Below are 6416 nucleotides of genomic sequence, written 5' to 3' on the forward strand. Positions count from 1 at the left end.
AAACATCCTAGCAAAGAAAAAAAAATCCCAATTAAGTGCTAATTCACGATAGAATTGAGGGTAGCACAACAAAATATATTAGGTTTGTATGGAGCAAGGGAGTAATGATTAGCCAGATGTGTGTCCAAAAGGATAGGACAATGATCGGATTTTATAGCACCCAAATGGTGAATGGTAGCCTTTGGAAAAGCTAATCTCCAAAACATGCTAGCTATACTTTGGTCCAACGTCTCCCTTATGACATTCCTTCCCCATCTTTTTTTCCACTAGGTGAATCTACTTCCAGAGAACCCTAGATCAATAGCTCCCAACTCAAAAAAAATGTCCTTCAAAATGTTTGGTGACGTTGAGCTCTCAGCTCTTCCCCCATCCTTTTCTTCACTATCCAAGACAATGTTGAAGTCTCCAAAGCAAATCCAAGGCCTTTGAATTGATTCCAGTAAACACAAATTCTCCCAAGCCTTTCTTCTTTAGCTGCATAAGGTGGTCCATAGAAGCCAACCAAATACTAATCTCCACCAGGATCCCTAATTTTGACCAAATACCAATCTCCATCACTTGACTTTTCAAGTTGTTCTTCCACATTAAACATAATCCTCTTGCTTTAACTTTTGCCTCAGTTACCACCTTTTCATTAAAATCAATCCTCCATTTTACAAACTCTGTATGGCCTTTGCTGAGGGAAAATTTCAACTAACCCTGAAAGGGAAGATCAACCTTAAAAGGGAAGAACAACCCGTGAAAGGGAAGATCAACCCCTGAAAAGGGAAGACCACCCTCAAAAGGGAAGATCAACCCCTGAAAGGGAAGATCAACCTCAAAAGGGAAGACCACCCTCAAAAGGGAAGATCAGCCAATGAAAGGGACGATTAACCCGGGGCTGACAGATCAAGTAATCCCTAATCCAAATGACCCATCCCCTAGGGTTTCCATGGGGCTTGCGTGGGGCTCACTCACCCATCCATACATGGAAATTGCTTGTATATCACGACTAAAGGCCCTACCATGCAATCAGATCTCTTATATATAGAGAAAAGGATCCCAAGTATCCGATGGATCAGGTAATCGCTGATCAGGACGACCCATCCCCTAGGGTTTCCATGGGGCTTGCGTGGGGCTCATTCACACATCCGTACATGGAAATTGCTTGTATATCACGATCAAAGGCCCTACCACACAATTAGATCTCTTATATATGGAAAGATGATCCTGAGTATCTTGGGATCCTTCTTTTTACAAGGAAATTCCCCCTGTCAAGGGATTCGGGTCGGCTTTCTACCACTATATAAGCCACAAACCTTACCTTTCTTGAGGTACGTAAATTCTCCTTAGCCCTTGCACTTTGAGTTCTTGGAGATTCTTCTATCACTGACTTAACTTTCAGAGGGTCTTTGGCCGGTACCCTACTGGTGCTCTTTGATTGGTTCTTCTCTTTTGGTTTTTAGGTACACCCATTGGTACGTGTGTGGATGATCAACTCACTGATGATTTTTGTGCATCATCAGTTGGTGTCGTCTGTAGGAACAAGTGATAAGCCATATCGCCGTTTCAAAGACAAAGAGTTGTATGGTCCTAACGTGATCAATGACTACCACCAACCAAGAGACCGAGAACTTGCCTAATGCATTGGAGAGGCAAGTGCAAACCCTAGCTGTAGCGGTTAAATGGTTCACTCAATGGAACCATGAGCTAGAACAACAGTTGGAGCAGCAAAACAATCAGGAGCCGAATGATCAGAACAACAGACATAATAGGGACTAACGCAACAACAACCATCCCCAGAAGAATGATCACCAAGAAAGGGATGACCAAGAGGAAAGTAATGCCGTTAGTAGTTGGGACTAGTAGGATACCAGTCGTCCCTTCGAGCTGGAAGTTGGCGCGTTGTACATGGTGCAAGAGATGTAGGTGATGAAAGAGAAGATGGATATGATGATGAATTCCCTGAAGGGTCAGGTTTCCACTAGCTTGGACGAACTAGTCCATTATACCAATTCTCCTTTCACTACATCGGTCACATCCTTCCCTCTTCCAGCCAAGTTCAGAATGCCACAAGTGGAAGTGTACGATGGATCGAAGGACCCCCTGAACCACCTGGAGTCATTTAAAACCCTCATGCATCTGCAAGGGGTTCTGAACGAGATCATGTGTAGAACCTTTCATACCACATTCAAAGGACCAGCCCGAGTATGGTTTAGCAAGATAGCCCCCAATTCCGTCTCGACCTTTAAGGAATTAAGTGGGCTCTTCATCACATATTTCATTGGAGGTCAGTGATACAAGAGGTCCTTGGCAAGCCTCCTAAACATCAAACAGTGGGATGATGAGAGCTTGAGGTCGTATGTCACTCGGTTCAACAAGGAGGCACTATTAATCAACGAAGTCGACGATAAGGTCCTAGTCATAGCCTTTACCAATGGACTCTAATCTGGAAAGTTCTTATTCTCTGTTTACAAGAACTACTTGAAGACCATGGTTGACAGGCTATATCGAGCCATGAAGTATATGAACAATGAGGATGCCGTGTTCGCCAAAGGGGGCGGACTGAAGAAGCGAGAGTAGCATAACGATCCCCGTCCAGACAGAGGAAGGAAGGTAGCCCAAATGGGTGACAGAAGGGACGAACGAAGGACAAGACCCCCGCCAAGACGAATGACGAACTTCACTTCACTTCACTTAACGCCCTGCTAGATTAGGTTTTGATGTAGATCAGGGACGACCGTGCCTTGGCATGACCTAGTAAGCTAACGGGCGACCCAAACAGAAGGCCAAGGAATAAGTATTTTTGCTTCCACCGCGACCATGGGCACAACACCTTAGATTTCTATGACTTAAAGCAATAGATAAAAGCCTTCATTAGACAAGGAAAATTGCAACTGTTTATAGGGTGAGAAATGGTAGGAGAAAACCCACCAAGGGACCAAGAGCTGAACCGACGAGTCGAGGAGTGACCCAGGGCTCCACTTGGAGAGATAAGAGTGATCGTTAGGGGGACCACAATGATTGGATCCTTGAGGAAGGTGAGGAAGACCTACCTATGGATGGTGCAAAATGTCCAACTCACCGGTTGTCCGCCCAAGCTCACTCGAATGGATGACCTAGTGATTAGCTTCATTGAGGAGGATGCCCAATGAGTCCATCACCTCTATGACGATGCCTTGGTGATCAATTTGACCATTGCAGACTTCAATACCCGACGGGTCCTGGTGGACAACGAAAGCTCAGTCGACATCCTTTACTATTCAGCCTTCCAATAGATAAGGATTGGAAGGGAACGGCTCACGCCATCAAACACCACTCTAGTAGGCTTTAGCGGAATGAAGGTCATGCCCGTCGGATCCATCATGCTGCTAGTCACCATCGACACCTATCCTCAACAAATCACCAAGGATGTCACCTTCTTGGTAGTGGATTGCTCGTCTGCCTACAACGCCATCATCAGGAGATCGACACTTAACGCATGGAGAGCAACCACATCCACATATCACTTACTATTGAAGTTCCCAATGGAGTATGGGATAGGAGAAGCCTGAGGAGATCAGGTGGCAGCCCGAGAATGCTACGTGGCCATGCTGGAGATGGACAAACAAATGACCACCATGAACATTGAAGAGCGACAAGTGAATGTAGAGCCAACAAAGGGATTAGTGACCATCTCCCTAGACGAAGGACACCCAGATCGTGTCACTCACATCGGCACGCAAGCCAGCCCTTCGATCCAGAATGGATAGGTCCTTTTCCTAAAAAGCAACCTGGACAAGGACATGCCAGGAATTGATCCAAGCATCATGGTCCATCAGCTCAATGTTTCCCCATCCTTTCCACCTGTCCGTCAAAGGAAGAGGGTCTTTGCTCAAGAAAGGGAAAATGCCATAGCCGAAGAGGTTCGTAAACTTTTGGACGTAGGCTTCATTGGAGAAGTCTACTACCCTGAATGGTTGGCCAACGTAGTCATGGTCAAGTAAAAAAATGGGAAGTGGAGAATGTGTATGGATTTCACCGACCTAAACAAAGCCTGTCCAAAGGATAGCTATTCCTTCCCACGGATTGAGCTCCTTGTGGATTCGATGGCAGGGCACCAGTTGTTGAGCTTTAATGGATGCTTTCTCTAGTAACAACCAGATCAAGCTTGAGGAATCTGACCAAGAGAAGACATCATTTGTCACAAGCCAAGGCATTTTTTTGCTACAAGGTCATGCAATTCAGATTGAAGAATGCGGGGGCAACGTACCAAAGGCTCGTAAACAAGATGTTCGTCCGACGGATTAGAAGGAACGTCAAAGTATACATAGATGACATGTTAGTGAAGAGAAAAAAAGAGGATCATCACCTGAATGATCTTAGAAAGACATTCGGAACTCTTCGCTTCTATGGAATGAAGCTCAATCCCAGCAAATGTGTGTTCGGGGTATCATCGGGAAAATTCCTTGGCTTCATGGTATCCTAACGGGGTGTTGAAACTAACCATGATAAGATCCAAGCAATCCTAGAGATGAGCCCCCCTGAAGAATGTCAAAGAGGTACAAAGCCTAAACGGAAGAGTCGCGGTACTTAACAGATTCGTCTCGCGGGCAACAGACAAATGCTTGCCATTCTTCAGAATTATGAAGAAAGCTTTTGAATGGACTGACAAATGTTAGAATGAATTCGAGGATGAAGTCATACCTGGTGTCCCCCACCACTCCTTAATCCATCCAAACTCAATGAAGAGCTTTTCCTATACCTGGCCCTATCCCCCACAGCCGTTAGTTCAGCCCTGATCCGAGAAGAAGATCGCGTATAATTGCCCGTGTACTACACCAGCCGAGCGCTAAGGGCGCAGAAGAGAGATATGCCCCCATTGAAAAGTTAGCCTTCGCTTTGATCACAACAGCTTGCAAGCTTAGGCCATACTTCCAAGCACATACCATAGTGGTTCAAATGAACAAGCCTCTTTGGAAAACAATGGATAATCCAAAGGCCGCTGGATGATTGGTCTTATGGGCAATAGAGCTGAGTGAATTCAACATACGGTACCGCCTAAGGACCACAATCATGGCCCAGGCCTTAGTTGACTTCATCATAGAATTCATGATGGGTGAAACCGACGACTGAGGGGCAACCTCTTGGAAGGTTCAATTGGATGGGTCGTCCAACAAATGTGTTTGAGGGATCAGAGTGGTCCTTCAATCCCCTGAAGGGGACATCATCGAATGTGCTGTCTGACTCCAATTCCTGACAACTAATAATGGGGCCAAATACGAAGCCATTCTCACAGGGCAAAGATTTGGCCAATGCAGTTAGGGCCTTATCAGTCGTCCTTCATAGTGACTCCTAGGTTGTCATTGGGCATATCAATGGGGATTATGAAGCCAAGAACGAATGAATGAAAAAGTATCTTCACCTTATTAGAAGACAGACGAATCAAACCTTTGCGGTAAAATTCTTACAAGTTTTGAGAGAAGAAAATGAGCACGCCGATTGATTGGCCAAAGCTGCATTTGCGGAACACAATACAATCGATCGACAAGTCCTATCCTTCGTTCAACAGTCCCCCATCATTGAGGAATTAGAGATACAGATGATTCCAAAGGGCACTAATTGGATAACTCCGATCATCTCTTACCTTAAGAATGGGACACTTCCCAAAGACCGCGATGAATCCCGACGATTGAAAGTTCAGGCAACACGCTTCATGTTGATAGCGGATGTGCTATACAAGAGAGGTTTCTCCCGACCATACCTAAGGTGTTTGATCCACGACGAAGCGGACTACATTATGAGGGAAGTCTATGAAGGGGTGTGCGAAAACCACTCAAGGGCCCGATCATTGGTCCACAAGCTTATACGAGCAGGGTACTATAGGCCTACAATGCAGAAGGATGCCTAATCCTACGTGAAGGCATGTGACAAGTGCCAACGCTTTAGCAATTTCGTAAGGCAACCTTCTGATCCACTCACCCCGATGAACGCCCCATGATCTTTTGCTCAATGGGGACTGGACATCATGGGACCTTTCCCAATGGCAATGCGACAACTCAAATTCCTTATTGTAGGAATTGACTACTTTACCAAATGGGTAGAAGCAGAATCACTAGCAACCATCACGGAGAAAATGTTCGAAACTTCGTCTAGAAGAGCATCATCTGCCGATTCGGGATCCTAGGGTCCTCGTCACCGATAATGGCAAACAATTTGACAATGATGCGTTTAGAGACTTTTGCAAGCAATTGGAGATCAAGAACCATTATTCTTCACCTGCCCATCCACAAGCCAATGGGCAAGTTGAGGTTACCAACCGATCCTTGCTCAAACTGATAGAGACTCGGTTGGAGGGGGCAAAGGGGATATAGCCAGACGAGCTACCAAGGACCTTATAGGCATATAGGATGACCGCTTGGACACCCACAGGAGAAACACCGTTTCGACTAGCATTT

The sequence above is a fragment of the Castanea sativa genome, chromosome 11, assembly GCF_040712315.1.
Source record: "Castanea sativa cultivar Marrone di Chiusa Pesio chromosome 11, ASM4071231v1".
Lineage (NCBI taxonomy): Eukaryota > Viridiplantae > Streptophyta > Magnoliopsida > Fagales > Fagaceae > Castanea > Castanea sativa.